The sequence below is a fragment of the Euprymna scolopes genome, chromosome 13, assembly GCF_053919585.1.
Source record: "Euprymna scolopes isolate OS-2025 chromosome 13, ASM5391958v1, whole genome shotgun sequence".
Lineage (NCBI taxonomy): Eukaryota > Metazoa > Mollusca > Cephalopoda > Sepiida > Sepiolidae > Euprymna > Euprymna scolopes.
This window is the reverse complement of record NC_136494.1, coordinates 41,598,921-41,619,334: the sequence shown is the minus strand read 5'-3', so window position 1 is coordinate 41,619,334 and position 20,414 is coordinate 41,598,921. Positions and strand designations below refer to the sequence as shown.

The following is a 20,414-nucleotide window of genomic DNA, read 5'->3' as shown; positions in this document are numbered from 1 at the left end:
TTTGCTATGAATATCTTACAAGGAAGAGCAAAAGGTTGAAGTTCAGATGATTACCTACCATGTAAATAACAAATGTAATAAAAATCTACTATGAAGGTCTCCTCTGTGAGAAAGGGGCATTAGAGAATAGAAGAGATTTCAAAGTTGATTTTGTATTCTGTCAAGGCAAGAGAGAGTACTCGAGTGGCGGCAGTATTCTATCTTCAGACAGATCTCACTCTTACACATTTATAGGATTACATCAGAAGTCAGGCACTTTCTGGAGCAGTAGAATGATCCAACCATTTATCCATTAACCTTAATTTTCTAACAATATAAAGATTAGTTTCTAACAACATAATTTTCCAGGTCTATTCTACTCTTTTATGTCAGTATCTTAATAAGAGAAAGTAGGTCCCACACTATCAGCCAAGCTCCAACCTCTGTCTTATCATCGCAATGTTGCATTCCTGTGCCTGTTCTACATTAATGATGAACTCACAGCATTTGTTCCTTCTCAACATTCATACTCCTGACCAACCTGATAAGTAACAAAGTCCCACCCTTCACTGTTAAGGTCTCTAGACACCAGAACGCCTTCTAAACTAATAGTTTCTTCCTTCGGGCTACTAAACTTTGGAATTACTTCCATGTTTCCTGCTTGTCTGACTGTAACGACATGCACAAATTTAAATATGTGAACAGACCTCTCGATACTCAACTCCCCACAATCCCTCGTTAGATTAGAAATCAGGATTCAAGAATAAACTAAAGTCATTTATTTGTTGCTTATTTAGTGTTGAAAGGTCAAAAGAAGGGTAAACGATTTCAGACTAATTCTTCAATTGTTCTGCAAAATAATAGAATTAGCTAAAGCTTAAAAGGTTAAAAACTCAACAGGTCAAACATTAACTAAAGATATCTAAGTGATTACCAGGAAAATGCCTGGATCATTCAAGTGTTCAGCGGCAAATTCCACATCTAAAAGGTTGTACCATTTTATATTAGAAGCTGTAGCGTTCACAACTTAGTTTGAGATAATAGTTGTGTTTAACACATAAAACCCGATGGCAACAAGATTTTTTTTTTTTTTTTTTCATGATCAGGATCTGTTTGTCTATGGAGAATGGTGACTTTTTGATTTTCTTTTTTTCCAGGACAGTTGCCAGAAAAATGAGGCCAGGAAAATCAGACAACACTTTTTGCTTCTTTCTCAAATTTCAAGAAGAGAAATATTTTCTTGTTTGTTTTTCTTATGCATAACTCCTACACTCCCATTTTGAAATTGTGCCAAATTGGCTGATTTAGGAGAAACCTTTTTTTTTCTTCTAAAATGATACTTATGTCATATTGCAATTTTATGTCACTCATTTATTAATTTTTTGTGAACAAAGTAATACTTAATTGAAGTATATACTAGTTGAAATACTCGTTAACATTAGATATGCAGCTATAGCATTAAAAATAGCATCCATTATACATATATACACTAAATATGAACCGTTAATAAAAATGTTAGAAAATGAAAATGTTATTTCCTATTATGTGAATATCGGTTTTTACATTTGGAAAAATATGTAAATTTTCAAAGAGAAACCTTTTTTACAAGAATGGACAGATGTTCAGCAATTAGTTTATAAATTAAACATTAAAATGAAAACATCTAGTAGCGTGTTAGTCTAAATATTCCGTGATATAAACCACTCAAGGGGCATCAGGGTGGTTCATAACTAAGAGGTTGGAATGTAAGATATAAATTAAAACTTTCTTTTCAGACTACATAGACTTTTTTTTTCTTTATCAATTTTGATTACTTAAAAGAAAAATAAAGGTTTTAGGATTAGGAGATGAAATAACTATCTTCCGATAAATGCTCTTGGATCCTTTATAAGTTAAATAATGCAAAGAAACCAAAAAACAATAATGGAAACATAACTATGTTGTGAGATTAGAAACAAAGAAATTGAATGTTTCATTGTCTCTTTATAAAGAATATAAAGTAGATAAATCTAGGATAATCTGCATAGAATATCATTTCTACTAAATTTCATATTCCTAGGTCTAATACTCTAAAAATAGTGGACACAGACAAATCTTTCATATTAGTATTGATTTTAATTTTGTTTTTTAATAAAATTAAAGGAAGTGAATAACAGCTCTTATCTAAATTATTTTCTCATTTCACAATAAAAAAAATAAGCTTTACTATTGTGCAATTTTGTTTTTTACTCTCGTTTATAAAATTGATTAAAGTTGTTACTTTTGTAGTGTTAATACACAATTTTACATGTGTAAAAATTGATATGTGCTCTTTGTTATTGTTGCGATGGCATTCACTCCGATTGGGTTGAACCAACTTTTTCTCTGGCCTGCACTATATCTTCAATCATGGCAGGTCATAGCATGGTCGCACAAGATGTCTAACCAATCACGATTCCACCATCGAAGGCCGACCAACTCCTCAATGGTTATTGTCCAGGTCTTCAGTTGTCCAAAAACACGTTTGTGCCACCTAGGCAGAAAAGCAAGGAGTATAGCTTCCCTCCACAATCTACTCTTTAATAAATTTCTAATAATTTCGTTCAGAATACAATTTTGAATGATATAAGCTTTTAATAACAAAAGTGAGATAACAGTTTGAGGTTCCTTCTTAATTGTAAACTCCATAATCTTTTCAAATAGCTATTAATGTGTTCACATGCTAAGACTGAGCCATTTCATGTTTTGTGTACTACAGTTCATAAGAGTTTTCAGTGATAAAATTTATTAAAAATCTCCCTTATAATGAATCAGAATAAAAAATGTTCTTAATCTTAGTTTTTGTTCTGAGAGAATTGGTCATTTGGTTTGGGCAGCAATGTCTCTTAATATTCAGACTTCATAGCTTAACAAATTTTCATTGAAAAGATTTCAAGCCTGCACAAGTTAGTGTAAAAAAAAATGTTTCTTTTTATATATGTATCATAAAAAATATATATACATTTTTTGAAAACTGTTTAAATACACACACACAAATGTTTTAGTAGAAATTTTGCAGACAGCATTCATTTTTCAAGCAGAAGCAATAACCCATCCTTGGTGATTTAGTGTAAAAAAGAAAACAAAAACAATCGACTAAGTCAGCTTAGTTTTCCCTGTGGTTGATAAAGGTTATTTTCTTAACCCCTAACATTTAAACTTGTGATTAGAAGAAAAATTAAAAAATATATTTCAATTATTTGTTTATTCTTTTTCCAATGGATTTTTTTTTTATCTTCGAAAATTAACATTTAGACAAAAACCTATTGAAATAAAAACTTTTCATTTTTATCAACAAAGCTGCAAATTATTGGTTGCCGAATGTTGCTGCTTCAAGTTTTCAACAAATGAAATAATTTTTGGTTTAAAGTTTTGTTTTATCATTCCTTACCTCACACTCACATTTTTCTCTGCATTTTTCAGTAAAAATGGTTTAAGCGTATAAAATAATAAAGTGTAAAGGTGTTTCAAGAGAAAAAGAACTAAAAGTATTAGGTACAATATTTCATACTATTTTTGTTTCAATTAAATAAATTTTCTAAAATAATTTCTAATTTTTTCGTAAGCATACACCTACACCTGGTGTTAAGAAAAACCAGTGAGAGTGATCATTTTATTAAACTTTGAAAGTAAAACAATCCTTTTTATTGTAAAATATTTTTCTATTTTCTCACACCTTACTCCCCATTAATATTTAATTGCTTTACTTGGCACAAAAATTTATAAATGCTTTGACTAAGTACATTAAATTTGAAAAAGGTGACATACTCGTAATCTACACAAATGAGCCATCATCAGAATTTAAAAATAGATACATTGTTAAATTAGTATCTGTTTATCTAAAAATTCAGTCTAAGGTTTCTTGGAAATATTTTGCTACATCACACGAAAAAAATGTTGTTGAAATTGGTGGCTCAGTTAAAAAAGAGTCACAAATAAAAATGAAAATGCCCTGATTGCACAAAACTCGGTTGAGTTTTACAAATTTGTAGCAAAGGACGATATGAAGGAGGAAGTAACAGTCCTTCATATTGGTGAAGGACAAATTTCAGAGTTGATAAAAGAAAAACCTTGGGAAAATATTAAAGATACGTCAGGCATCAGTAAGATGCATGTTATTAATTATTGTGATGCTTCAACTATTGAAATGTTCCAAATAAATTTAAGTAAGAATTCATTTTTTTTTTTTTTCTTAAAATAAAAAAAAATTTCAAATTTAGTTGGACGTCGATTGCGTTATATCAGTTAAACAGAATAATATTATGCGAGTAAAGGATTTTATTTTAATTTATTTATTTATTTTAATTGTTTTTTTTTCATTACTTCAAAAAATGCTGTGAAGAGCATGCCGATCCTGGTGATAAAAAGTATTTGAATCTCTGCAAATGTCAACCTCACATCATAGCTCGTGCGGAAGTTACAACAGTATAGGATTGCCTCAACAGGCTATACCGTCTGATGAAAGAAACACTCACATCAGACCTAAATCGTGAGAGAATGAGGATATAGTCTACGATAATCATGTAGGACCACTCATAACGGAAGACTGATGTAGAACCTGAACTGGTAAATGGGCCCTGGTAACGTCATGGGGAGCAGCATGACAGTTATGCGCCTTGGCGGAAGAACTAAAGAATCAGTCAATGGCAGGGCACGAAAGACGTTGAGCGGAAGAATCATTAAGAGATCAACGATCAGGTTCAACTAGTCTAATTGAGAAATTACTGCGATTCGCCTGTGGACGTATCTCACACAGGTGATATTATCTGAGCTATAGAAAGATTCAATATGACTCTAAATCAAACCAGAATTTCATACCGCATCGACCGCCACATGGGTAACCAAGGGTCGCTACTTGGTGTGCCGGCAATGACCACAGCTATCGACAAGTTTACTACAGCACCAAAACCTAAGCTAACAAAATGTAGACATACCATCAAAATATCCACCTTTAATGTACGGATACTTCAACCCACTTCTCAAATATCAGAACTTGTTGCTTCATCCAAAGAACACGATATCGATATTGTGTGTATTCAAGAGCACCATCTCTTCCACAACGACATGGACATAAAGTACCATGAAATTGGTGACAACTGGACACTAGTATCAGCGTCAACATGGAAAAATTTGACAAATAGTACCATTGGGGGAGTAGGACTTCTGCTTAGCCCTCGAGCATTGAAATCATTGAAAAGTGTTGAGAAGATAACGCGAAGGATAATTCTTGCTACCTTCAGTGGTAATCCTGCTCCTACTGTTATTTGTTGCTACAGCCCTACCAACGTCAGTGACAAGCAAGAGATTCTGAATTTCTACGATGAACTCTCAGCAATAGTGTGCTCAATCCCCAAACATAATTTATTGGTTATCGGAAGTGACATGAATGCACATATAGGACGGGAAGACAACAAGCATAAGTTCTCTTTCTATGATGGAACAAACTGAAATGGAGAGTATCTATTAACTTTTCTCCTTGAAAACAACCTACAATGCATGAATATCCGTTTTCAGAAAAGACCTGGTAAGCTCTGGGCCCATCAATCACCAAATGGAGACAAGGCACAACTGGACTATCTTTTTATGAATAAGAAGTGGATCAATAGCTGTCATAACTGAAGTTTATAGCAGTTTCTATGGTGTGTCTACTGATAATAGGATCGTAACCTCTAAGTTGAAGTTAAGCCTACGAGCGAACAAAACTAACAAATCATCTAGACAGCCCTACAACTGGTCAACATTGTCACATGACAATCAGATCAAATAGGGATTCATCTTTGAACTGTGAAACAGATTTGATGCTTTACAAGCACAAGAGCAGGAACCAACTGCTAATACCATCTATGAAAACTTTGTTAGATCGCACCAAGAAGCAGCAAAGAAGTGTATACCTCTGAAGCCCAAAGTAAAGCGAAAAGTACCGTGGGAAAATGATAAAATAATATTAAAACGAGAAAAGTTAAAAACATAATCAAAAAGCAACATAAATACCCCATTCGACAGAATACAAAATTAAGGAAGCAGGCGCTTCAAGAGCTTAGTACGATGTACCTATCAGAACAACAGGAGTATGTTCAAGAACAAATAGATCGAATCCAGAATGCAGCAGATAACAAACAATCCTATCTGGCTTGGCAAGTAGTAAATGAGATATTTGGGCGCAAACGACCTGCCAAAGCTAAGTTAAAGGCAAACACTCCGGAAAATGCATGTTCGAAATGGAAAGCACATTTTGAAAAGCTACTCGGAAACAAACCAGAAGTAAAAGACCAGCCAATTCAGCCGCTTGTTGTACAGGAACTCGATATTGAGAAGGGTGATTTTACAATGGAGGAACTTCTAAATGTACTAAAGAAGACCAAGAATCATAAAGCTGCAGGCTTAGATAACATACCTCCTGAAGTATGGAAGACAGGTGGTTCCAATGACATACTTCTTAATTCATGCAATTCTGTATATAATCAAAAAATTATTAATATATGGAGGGAAGGATGCATACTTCCCTTCCCCAAGAAGGGTGACCTAAGCATACCAAGCAACTACAGAGGAATAACACTCACTCCAATTCCAACAAAAATCTACAATGCCATGCTTCTCAACCGTATCCAACCAAAGATCGAAGAAGTGCTCAGGAAGAACCAAAATGGATTTAGAAAGAACCGCTCTACTACTAGTCAAATACTTACTGTTAAGAGACTGATTGAAGGAGTCAAAGCAAAAAACATTGAGGCAGTCATGATTTCTCCAAAGCATTCGACTCTGTACATAGAGGAAAAATGGCCAATGAAAAACGTTTATAGCCCCATCACAGACAACACAGGTAAGATCAAATATTGAATTGTTTTTTTTTATTTTTTGTAATTTAGGATGTTTTCTATCAGAAAAAAATATAACAATGTTGGAAAATATTGGATTTAAAATTCTGATTTTGGATCACTTTCTATGGAATGAGCCCACACATACATTGTTCTATTCCTTCTCTACTTCTGTGGAACCCTACTACCCAATCCAGAATTAGAATGCTCAGATCTCATTGCAAGGAATGTCAATGGTAAGATGCGGGATCTGAAAGCAGTAATGCGCATCTGGGATATCTGGCATGAGCACATGAACTCCATCTTGAGTATGGTCAAAAGACGATAATGAACAAAGACAAAAAAAATAAGAAATTCATATACTTTTCAAACGACAACTTCATCATAAACAACCACCAATATCAACAGATCATTAGGAAAAGGGCCCCCAAGCGATTCGACAGTACAGAAGTGGTTCCAGAAACTCCAAGGTGATGCTGAGTTTTGAAAATGAAAGTAAAGGACAACTATGCACTCTTGATGTAGTTTTATTTGGCAATTACTTTTAAACATTCAAAGCGTGTCAGAGAAATATCTAAGATACTTGATGTCAGTATTTCAACAGCGTCTAACTATCTAAAGCAAATTGGTAAGATGGAAAAACTCGAAAAATGGGCACTGAATGTGTTCAATGTTTATAATTATTTTCCAGACAACCCAATTAATTTTCCTGTTTGTCTAAATCTTTGAAAGAGTGAAAAGTTGTATGCTCATGTACTTTTAATAATCAAATCATTTTAAGAATAGTCTTTTGAGGACAAACGTTTTAGAATTTTAAATGAAAACCTTTATTCAGAGAGAGTTCTTGTATTATTTCTAAATTAGCCCAATATCTCTTCTTTGAATCAGAGTATATCGACTTGAGAATCAAAGTTGCAAACGAAAAGACACTAAATTGACTAATGCTTTTATCTAATGTACTATTTTAGTAAATTGAGCATTAAACTCTACAAACATGATCTACCTCTTCAAATGAACTAGTTTATATTTATGGTTTGATTATTAAAAGTCACTTTTTTTGTGATGATGCAATTCAATCCAAGGTTTTAAGCTTAATTGTTTCTTCCATCTTCAGACAAATTTCCTGCTTAGTGTTCATTTTTATAACAACTAACAAGAAGGTCATGAGAATTTTCTTTTGACAGGGATCTTATTTAAGATATCAGATGATCCATTTCTACAAGATGATGGGAACTGAAATCCAGGTATTGTCAAGAAAGTGTCAGTTTAAAATATACATTTCCTGAAATTCTCTAGGACCCATTTGTCCATTTAGGAAGACCTCATCTGTTGCTTCCTTTTTCATCAAGGTGTAAGTTACATAAGAACTAACTTTTTTTAAAAAAAAGAAGAAAATGAGTTAAATGACCTTATCAGTACATTTCGCATAGAAATAGATACCATAGAGGAAACTTTAAAGAGGAAAAAGCATGAAGGTTAAAAGTCCGGAACACTTCCACAAACTGATTACACTAACAGACTTCAGATAAATGTGTAGTATTTCTGTCCTTGGTCAGAGAAATATCAGACAATACAGAGTGCCGCCCCGCCCCCTTTTGGGGAGCGGGATTTTCTCTGCATCAAAAAACGATCTTTCTTTATTTTGTGGGTAGGCAAATACATAGTGGTAAGAGAAATGGAAAATCACGTTCAGGGCACCAGATTTTTATTCAAGGAGAAAAAAGGAAAGAAAAGGAAAAAAGGGGAAAAAAAGGAAAAAAAGGAAAAAAAAAGAAAAAGGAAAAAAAGAAAAAAAGGAAAAAAAAAGGAAAAAAAAAAGAAAAAAAGGAAAAAAAAGAAAAAGAAAAAAAAGAAAAAGAAATATTAGTTTACATCTATCAAAAAACGACCCGGGTGTCTAACTTTGTCCCGTGGGGAGGCATAGTAAATAGGTACATACATGCCATGGCGCCATTATATTATATGGCAATTGATCAACATTTGTTTCTTTAAAACTTTTCTATATACTTTAACATGAAATGTATACTAAAATATATACAGTAGTTCTGGGATTTAGTTATATTAAAATGTTATGTTGTTCTAATTAGTCACAATTTACAATCAACTAAACTGGTCACACATCTCTTAATTTTCGATTGATTCAACAATATTTAAAAGCATCATTATTACATGTGTCTGTACACATCACACACATGTAAATTAGATGGCAAAATAAGTTTCTTTACTTTTATATAATAATAATAAAGTAAAGAGGCCTAATTTTAGTCATCAGAGCTTATGAACCTTGGAATGAAAGAATAAATAGTGGTGCATATATATATATATATATATATATATATATATATATATATATATATTAGCAGGAAGACGTGACGTTGCCCAGAATTGAATGATGATCAACAAATGTTTCACACTCTCATATTTTTATTTTCATCGAAATCAGTGAAATCACCAACTTTTCAATCAGTTCGATTAATTGGCTGCTCTAGTTGGGGACCTCTCTCAGTGCACCGGGAAGAAGCTTCACATGCCTCCTCGCAGTGATTTAGTTCACACTACATTTCTACATTGCACTGTAGAGAATCTACTTTTGATTTTATGAAATTATTTTTATATGTAATGGCTTGAATTAAAGTTTAAAATGCAAAAGTTAAGTATCATAGTTCAATTATGCTCTAAACAGAAACATTAATTTCGAATGCATTCCTGACATTGATGTAGACAAAGGACCTACTGTTGATTTTATATGCCAGGCTTTTCTGCTTGTGTGGTAATAAAACTTCTCAAATGCATTTGTGACATCAGGCTGTATAAGGTGTAAACTTTGGTCAAAATCGTCTGTTTCTACTTTCATTGGATATTTTTGATTATCGATACTTATTAAAGGCATTCAGATATAAAACTTATCTAAGAACACTGTCAGATACATAAAGTAGATTTATCTGAAATTTCATAAAATTGGCATCGCAGTTCCAGAATTCATAGGGATCAAACTCGCACATAAAAAGTTCCTTTTATAAAGTTCATTTTTTTTTCTTGCACTTGCATTGATATTTAAAGCCTACTTTTTCTATTTAAAAATTATCAAAAACTTTTTAATTGACTCAGTCATGGATATGCGAGTGGCTGCATGAAAGTTAACTAATTTACATATTCCTTTGAAAAATGCACGTGAATTATTTATAGTTTCTTATTAGACAATTGGTTTCATTTCACCATTATGCTGAATTCTATTTATGTATAGTTTCTACATTTTGCATAATTGCACAGAATTTAAGATGAAAACTTTATAGCACACAACTATTTATATATATCTCTCTCATATATGTAAGTGATCTTATTGGTATGTGTAAAACATCTCTACCAAACTTGTCTGAATATTTGGTCTACAAAGTTGAAATTTTATATATAGAATATTGGACTTGTAGTACACTTTAGAGTTAGTTTTTAGCTGGCAAAAATTGCTGCTAAGTCAAAATTGAAAACAAAACAGTTAACTTGGCAGAGTAAATCGAATAAAACTTTACTCCTGCTGTTAATTTTGCACATGTGCAAAATCAAACATTCATAGCACAAAGTCGCTTAATTTTTAACCTTTTGTATCTGTCTGTTGATAACTCAGATGGTAGTAATGCTAAAGAGATAAATAACGACTAAGGCTGGGCACTCGAGTTTAGCAGATGGGACCCAAATCATGTTTTTATATCTTTTGAAATCATTTCTATATATTAGATGATAATCAATAGAGAATTGTCTCTATAATAAGAAATCTGCATGAATTAAAATATAATATTTATGCATATTTTATGAGTGACCAACTCCATGCAACCTGCTAGTATATATATAGGTATGTGAAAATTATGGAAATAATATTACAACATGGAGAGATGAAAAAGGAACAAATCAAGATATGTTCAACAATTCGTCATTATTTCAAGACTTCCTTAGATAATTGATTTGAAGAAATAAGATACTAACACAATATTTGAAAATATGTTTGTTGCGTTTGTAATGTGAAATAGATGTTTTGGCCTGAAATCCGCAACTATTATACATTCAAATATCACCACCAACAATTTTGATAACTGCAAACATGAAAGAGTTTCATACAAGGAATTATTTTCTTGGACTTTTGGCCAAGATCAAAGTGTAGTATCTGTTCTTCAGATGCTGCACTTCCATTTCTTGTTCTCTTTCGGTGGAGGAGCAGTCCTTCACGACTGAGACAATTTTTTATTTTTGTACCTTTTCTCCACGTTAAAAAACGACCCTGGTGTCTAACTGTCCCGTGGGGAGGTATTGTAAATAGGTACTTAATTCAGTGATTCAGTACTACCAAAGAGATATATAGATATCTTTAAAAAAACAACAAAAAACTAACAAATAAGAAAAACGTATCACCAGTGGATAAAATTGCTCGTATAGTAATCATGGAGAGGAGCCCATATTTAAAGAAAATATCTACATTAGCAAACAAAAATGCACACACAGATATGGGCGTAAAAAATTAACAAAAGCATTGAACCTTTCAACAAATGTTTAAAAAAATCTTATTAAAAAAAAAAAAAATTAATGAAAAAAAAAAAAAAAACGATAAAACATGGACATCGTATATTGAATACTATCCTAATACTCCCACATTATATGGCCTCCCAAAAACTCACAACTCGAACATTTCTATGCATCCTATAATATCCGGCATCCATAGTGCCACATACATCTCTGCATGAGCTATATCCAATATTCTAATCTCATTAATGGTCACTATCAGCAAATTACAAATGGTATTTGCTATATAATGGAAGAAAAACCTTGAATACTGGTGTGAAAATTAAATCAAGAAACTGGTAAAACTATTTAGTGATGCGATTAATGAGATTTTGACTTTAAAAATGTTTTAAATTAGTTTGGCTCACAAGATGATATGCTTATTCACAGGAATTTACATGTTTTTTTTTTATATAAAATTTATGGTTAACGGCAAGATTTCTCTTGAGAAAATTTATGCAAGATTTAATAATATTAAGAAAATCTCGACCATAAAATCATTGTTCTCCAAATATTCTTTAAATTAATTAAATGTAATTTTAAAAATCTATTTATTTAAAATTGTAACTAAACGTGTATTGAAATTATATTAAAATAAATGCAAAAAGTAGACTTAAAATTTAAGTTTATGGAATGATAGAATTCGATTTGGCAACAATTCATTTTAAAAATGGGTGAAATCTGAATTTTTAACTTAGTGGAACTACATAATTTTCAATACTTTTAATTTTTGTGCTTTTAATAATTTGGTATTTAGTATAATATATACACACTAGCAGGCCACCTGGTATTGCCCGGTTGTAAAATATTGTTTAAATATGATATATTGATTAATGCAGATTTTGTGTTTATTATTATATTAGACCAAATATATTGTAATTATTTAAAAAGTTAAAGAAAAAAAAAAATGACACTGAAACCAAAACGTTTAGCTTATGATTTACTTTTTCCTTTGACGTTAATGCCTAAACTATGAAAACAGGTTTGCTGCAAGGCTAAAAATTAAAACATCAATCAATAGCTATATGCATGCATATTCGTAATGCAGTTCGACCTTCACCTTGCGAATTCTATTTTTTCAATTTTCATACTTTTGCACAGATTTTCCCTGGCTAAAACCCAAATATAAAGTTTCACATGGGTTCGAATACCCTGTATATTAAGTTTCATGTCTGTAGAACAAAAACTGACAGGAGTTTTGTAGGCAAAAATTTTTTAAACAAATATATATATATATATATATATATATATATATATATATATATATATATATACATACACATGAATAAACTGTAGAAAGTTTTGTGTCTACTATATTCTTTTTACACAGATATCACGCAAGTATAAATCATGTAGAATATGTGCATGAATATAATTACACGTAATAGTTAAGTAAAGCTGATCATCCCATAAGAAACCCGTAAAAACTAATAGGGAATTAATTAAAATGAATGGTTAAAAGAATATGCAAATTAGCTATATCTTTTGCAGAAGAATTCCACAAACGATATAACAAAGTTATGTTTTCTTTTTAGATGAATAGAAAAAGGTGTTTTTAATATGAATACACAAAAAAACAAATTTATAGGATTATAGATATATAAGAAATATATATACCGATATCGAATAGTCGTAAAAATAGGATTCATCAAATATCAAATGTATTAAAAGATATGTTTAGAGTTATCAGCATTCCTAGAAAATTCAAAAATAAAAATTTAGTTTGTAAACTAAGATTAGAAAAAAAACCTTTTGATTTTTTTTATTCTTTAAAATGAAAAAGAACATACAGCATTGTGATTTAAAGGAATGTAATATACATTTGCAAAAAAAACAAAATAAAAACCCCATAGAAATGGCTATATGTATACTAGAATGTAATTTATTCTATTTTTATCTTTTCGATTCAGAAAAGGGGTTGTATTATATTTTAGTTATATTAAACAAATTTTGTATTTAAAAAAATCTAAATTACATTGGCATGTTGAGTTGTTTGTTGGAATCGGCACAAAAATTATTAAAAATGCTATTACTGTACAATAAATATTGAAAACATCAATAATTATGGAAAATAATATCTGAATCTTCTATTCTTACAACCTTTTTATCATGTTAACTGAGTTTGCTTCCTCCACTGAAAAATAAAAAAAAAGTGCTTTGTTGGTAAAAGTGCTTGGAAGGCAAATATCTTTTGATGAGGTTGAATCTAAATGTTAACTAATCACCTTTGATGGCGAACATACAAACAACCATGAGATGGGTCATTATGAGATTGAACAATTAGATGACATTTACGAAGGAGATCAAGCCACTCAAGCAAACCAAATGCCAACATGTGGAGAACGGATTCTCACAAGATACTAAGAACGTTGTTATATGTACATGCGATGCTTGACATTTTGGTGGAATATTATTAAGTGCAGCTCTTGCTCTGCTGCTCTTCACAGCATAAATGCAAGACATTTACGCCTGCTATTTATGATATCTTTTGATATGCTATTGGTCTTTAGCTTAGATTAACCCTGTAGAGTTTTTATAAACAAATGTGAACCCTGCTCTCTTTAGCTTAGAAAAGGTCAACAAATGAACAGTTATGTTTAATAAACTCTTCCAAGTGTGGATATTCTCTGGAGAAATTTTATTTTTTTATTTTGATGTTTTTTTTTTCACTGAAACAAATTCCAATCTACTCTTGATAGTTTTAAGATTTCTTTCAAACTCGTACTTAGAAGTACTATAATTTACTACAATCATTTATTTTATTACAGGTACAATATAAACTTTGGGGAATCGGAATTTTGGAGATGAGGATTGATTATTTGGATTACCATCATCAGCACAGATATTATGCTCAGGTTTGGCCGATGTAACCTTTGACGTTTTTCAAGTGTATCTTGTCAAACTCTGGGATCTATACAGAACTTTATTTAATTCACTGAGTAGTTTGTTATCATTCCATCAACCATTGTAACAGAGCGCGTATGAGCGCTGTGAAAAATAGCAGCAATGGATGGTCAGCATGCGAAGAGATTAGCAACAGCAGCAGCCAAATAACTGCATATGCAAATTAGGAAGTGTGCGCAAGAATAGAAAGAAAAAAAGGAGAAAAATGCAACACATGCTCGCGAGAGAAACAAAGTGCACGATAAAGGAAATGGATGCGTGAAATCGCAGGTGAGAAATGGCTAGCTAATACCAGTGTGAGGTCAGTGCAGTTGGAAGGAGAACCGCTTGCCAGGCTAAAATGGACAGGTGACAGAGAGAGACTTTAAAGTCGGTGTTGAAACAATTATAACGATAATAAAAAAAAACTTTTGTTGAGAAAGAAAAAATGCCAACTCGAATGTTTTATTTGTCTATTTGCAATGTAACAGCTACATTACACCATGACCAGATAGAACTCTTAATTCATAACTGTATTGTTAGTACTGTTTGTACTTCAACCATGAGAAGACTCAATTAAAACTGATTTTACTTATCACTTTTATCCATTGCATTACAATTTAATGTAATACAAATTATCAATCATCATCACCAAAAATTTGAAACAAGCGATTTTGTTAGATTTTTATCAAAATTAGAAAAAAGTTTCTAGACATAAGGTTTAGTAATGTTATATCTTCATTTTAAATCCTTGTAAGGAGATATAAAAGTAGTGCAAATTTATTCTGTCTAGGAGAGGGGATGGATGTTCTAGAAGGGGTAGTTTTTCTAGATAATGTATATTTATATTGAATAACGTTTCAGATGTGGGTTGGCGTCTGTAATATTTATTTAGAAATTTAATTATGGCCTCACACACCCTAAGATCTTATACAAATTAAGACCATCACCAAGATAAACATTATAACTTATTTGTAGTTCTATATGAAAATACAACAAATTCTACATGCACCTCTGCTGTATCAATATACCAGACATTGCGCTAGAATCGTCTGTACTGAACTAATAATTTTAAAGTTAATAGTTAGCAAGCTATTTAACTATTTTGTAAAGACAGGTTTAATTTTATAACATGTGGATAATAACAACAACAAAATTTTATATATAAAAACAAAAAAACAATTGTCTTTTCAAAATAATTTGTGATTTTATAGAAGAAACAAATACATAGACCGATTTGTTTTCCCTCCAAACAAAGAACTCTTAAGAGAGGGCAGCTGGATATTGTAAATATCTCAAGAGAAAAAAATGACTTAAAGACGTCTGTATTGTTCTGCCAGTTTGAAAAGACTTATGTTACATGTAAATGGAAACCTTCATAGTTTCTCAAATGAATGGTCATTCTGGGTGTGATTGGCTAAAACTAATGCATATAAGTAGGTAAGTATATCGCAATAACAAAAAACAAACGGGTTATGTAAACGTTTCACACATTACCCAAAACATACAACTGGTTACGTAATCAAGTCATATATACTAGCAAAATAGATACAACAAAAAGGAGCATATTACTAGTGTGTGTGTGTGTGTGTGTATATATATATATATATATATATATATATATATATATATATATATATATATATATATATATATAAACACTTGACCGAATTGAACATGAAAAAAAAAAGGGTGATAGTAAAGTTTCGGTTTCAGATCGATACAAAATCTCCATTAGTAATAGTTATATATATTAGTTGAAGTGATAGAAAAATGTTAGCATTTTCTAACAAGTCAATCATTTTTCATATCAGAATAAAAAGTATTTCCTTAAAACAATTAACTATTTGCAATGGTTATTTAATGTTACTAAACATCAAATGAAAAAAATAGAAAAACTGAGTGTAAAGAAGTTAGCAGAATAAAATTCAGAAAAAAACAGTGTAAAAGGAATACGAAATAGAGCAGGGAATTGAGAATATACATAAGTAGACCAGGCTAGTATTTAAAAGAGCTGGATAAAGAGACGAGCATTTTATGCTATTAGAGACTTCTGTAATAAAACAATTGATTTCCATACATGTGTAGTGTATACTATTTCATTGGTAATATAAAATGAAGTTAGCTGGATGCTCTTTCGTCATCAATATGTCTCTTCAATATCAATATTTTATTCTAAACGGCCATTTTCTTTTCTTTACCGTTGGCCCATTTTAAGAGAAAATAAAATTCGCTTTCATTTCTTTCCAAATATACTTTGCCTGCTAGGTATATGTTATGTTTTAAAAAAGAAAACCATTTTTGTTAACAGCAAATGTAACCTATAAGGGTCACTACCTTTGTTTTCGGTAACAAATTAAACTACCAATAGTAAATGTTAATGTTATTGCATAAAAAATATCATATCATTCTTATAAAAGTTTCTTCTGAAAGTTTTGTCATTTTTTTCTTGTTATATTATGTCATAATATCACCTGTACCTTGGTAACTTAAGAATGTACTTTGCTGCCATCCTAAACAGTCAAATACTTTCTATTCCAAAGCATAATGATAAAATTATTTACAGGTTTGGTTTGTATTTATTTTTTTAAAGATCAATTATTTCTCCTTCTCTCTCCATATTTAAAATAAAATAGCACTGATATTATGATAGTGTGAAATTCCAAATTAATTTTGTAAAATTTCAACGATTTTAATAGAAATTTCTGGTTATATTGAACAGTCAACTGCAAAATATAACGTGTAACAAGACGAAATTTAAAAAATGCACCACCTTCCCCCCAAATTTTTCATTGTGACACTTTATATTATTAGGCTGATCCAATATTTTATCTTAAAAATGAATAATAAAAAAAAAAACTTTTCTGGTGCAGTAGCATATTCCATGTGTGGTGTAGCAATAATGAATTTTCATGTTTGTAGGGAAGAAAAAATTGAGGAATCGTGCTTTTAGAAAAAGTCATGTCTAAACATGGGTTGCTTATTTTTCTATTTAAGTCATAATTTGTAGAACAGGATTACAAAAAATGAAAGAGGAGGTATATCAGATGTTTATCAAAATAGGGTTAAGAAATTTCTTTTGGATTTTGCATACTCTTATATTAACTAGAAAGTGTCAATTATATATATATACTTTGATCAGACAAAATACATGCTACAATATTCCTGAATTTTGGGATCGAGTTGTGTTTGAAAGAAACATGTTTTAATTAAATGTAATTTGCAATTAACTCATCGGTGATGCATCTCTTACAAAGTTTCTGTGTATGATTGTATGTTCTTTGATTTCTCCATTCTCATTTTATATTGTTTCTATCACTCTCGCTCTGTTATTTTGTTTATTAATATTTCCTTCATTAATGAAAAGACAGCAAGGAGATGACACAACAGCAACGGCCAGGTGTCAACTAGTGCTACTCTTTCATTTGTCATCTATTGACGCTTCCTTTCCTCTCTTTATATTGACAAAGAAAAACAGCAAGAAGTAATACTAGTTAACCTGTAGAGAGAAAAAAAAAGAGTAGAAAGAAATATTGGATTTTGTCTATTTTTTATTAAATTTATTTAACTGGCTTCACATGATTTAAACAATCTAGCCAATGACCTAATAGGCCATATTTGTCCAATACTCACGTATATATATATATATATACATATATATACATATATATATATATATATATATATATATATATATATACACACACGTGTATTGGACAAATAACAAATATTGGCAAGATACACTTGAAAAACGTCAAAGGTTATATATATACACACACAGAGACACACACGTGTGTGTATATATATGTATATATATATATACATACACACACATGACTATGCTATATATATATATATATATATATATAGCATAGTCATTTATCATTAACAATCACAACAAAAATAATATATCTTTATAAGTGATAAATTATAATTTCAGACAAGATCTCAGTGTGTTGGTAACATGCTCGATTACAGTCCCTGTGATCAAGGGTTCAAATCCTGTCATAGTCAGCTATGCTGATGAGCCACAGTAACAGTGAAACACATGTCCATGGATAACTATTCTATTTATCTATACATGTGTATATCTGCTTTCTACGCCTCTCCCGCTCTTCTCCAGAAAATACAATCCATGAAACTTGAAACCAATTCCAATTATAAATCATTGTTCACTGAAAACTGCTAAACAAAATTATAGGAACTAAGATACTCTCTGTTATGGAATCGATTTTCAATGAAAACACTGTCACCCAAATCTAGGATCAATTAAAAATAAGAGAAATAATATTTTGAAGAATATGAAAAATATATTTACTTTATGCTTCAATTTGATAATAAAACAAGCTTAATCAAATATATATACACCAGCTTTGTTGCCAATATGTTGTGCCAGAGTGTATAAGTAAAATAATTTTATTTCCTAAATGCTTAACAAAAAGGTTAATTATTGATTTGTTAAGTAATTCATAATTGTGTCATTGTAATAAAATGTTTTTTGTGGCTATGATTAAAGTGTAGTATTTGTTCTGATATGGCACTTTACATGTTTTATCTCTAGTATATAAAGAAATCCTTCTACATCAAGGTCATTTTTAATTTTAGCCAAAATGTTATTTTTTTTTAAACTGGATTTTATCACATTAGAAATGACCTTGTGTCTAAGATTATACAGAATAAACGTTTATTTTATTTCTGAAAAACTTTGACAATATGTAGATGAGAAGATTTGAAAAAGAGACAAGTAGTTCAAGAGAAAAAAAATCTTTATTAAATTCTACCGATTTGAACTTGATCAACTCGTGCAATTACCTGTTAAGATAATCGCTGTGTCATTTCAATCTGTGGAATTATCTACTCAATTGCTTAGCCTTTAAGCCAAATGTATGAATAACAAATATTTTCAACTTAAAAGTACACATTTAGTGGATAACATCATTTTGAGTTAGTTTTTTTTAGGTAAGATTTCCCTTGTGTACAATTTCTTTGTTTATGCTTTTGTCTAAGATGCATTTGGATCGACTTGCAAAATCTGATGAAGAAGGGTGACGGTTGCTCTCACAAATATTAGAATAGACTCCATTTTAGACCAGAATTTAAAATGTTAATATTTCATGAGATCAAAAGAGTTTCAGAGTCTTGGCATTATCATGGGATATTATATTAATCTCCATGCCAAATTTGGTATGCATAAGAAATGGTGACAATTCAAAACATGATCATATACATGCTAAAGCAGCTTTCTGATTTTATTTGCTTAAAAGCGTTCTTAATATCTTCTCTATATTAATTGTGCATCACTTCTTGCATCTGTGTGTGTGTGTGGGGGGAGTCTTGTTTTTAACGATTAATCAATTACTTATAAAAAAAATGTAATAGTCAAACAAACTTAAAATATTTCTCTTACAAAAACTTATTTAGCAGTAAAATGGGACAAGTAGAGAGAAAGAGAGCCAGCCTAATTAGTATTCACTCTCTTCTCCAATTCTTGCACGCTGTAGAATGAACATGTAGTGAATTTCCATCCCAGCATTCGTCATGCATCAACCCTCCCACCTTCATTAGTCTGTTTTGTGATTTGGTACCTGTGACTCGTAGATTGACATTTACAAATTTAAGTGTAAAAAAAAGAAAATAAATAAAAATAAAAAGTATTTGTGATTTAAAAACATAAAACAAAAATAAAACGACTTCCGGGCAATGCTGGGCAGATACAGCTAATACACCTATAATTTGGTTATGATTCAAAATGATTTAATGCGAAAACTTCTTAAATAAAGCAATAAAAATAAAAACAAATTAAAAACATATCAATGCTGATGCAAATAAGTATTTGTCCTCATTAAAATCTTTCCTTCCTTTTCTTACAGCTGATGTTTTCATATGGGAGGCGGTATCAAACAAAAAGAAAAGAGAGCTAAGTCAGATGAGGAAAGAATAAAAACGAACTTTTGACTAAAAGACTGATATTGCTATCATTTCTCAACAATTGTTTATCTAAAAACTTTTAGTAACAGCATTATCCAGAAAGAAGGGGCCCTGTCGGTGGGGCATTAGAATACGCCGACTTCCCCCCTGCAGAGGGTAAAAGTCCCTCAATGGGAGTCCTGGATATGGCAGTGGTGAGGTCCCAGCTTGTGGGCTTTGGGGAGTGTGGAGCCACCCTTTAAT

General features: G+C 31.0%; 1 protein-coding gene and 1 pseudogene across 4 annotated transcripts in view; one reads left to right on the top strand and one right to left on the bottom strand.

Moving 5' to 3' along the window:
* LOC145291987 (uncharacterized) overlaps positions 1-20,414 on the bottom strand; it is a 210,777-nt gene that overhangs the window by 124,867 nt on the left and 65,496 nt on the right. The gene's annotated exons all lie outside the window — the stretch shown is intronic.
* Positions 10,929-11,152, top strand: LOC145292590 (U2 spliceosomal RNA; annotated as a pseudogene).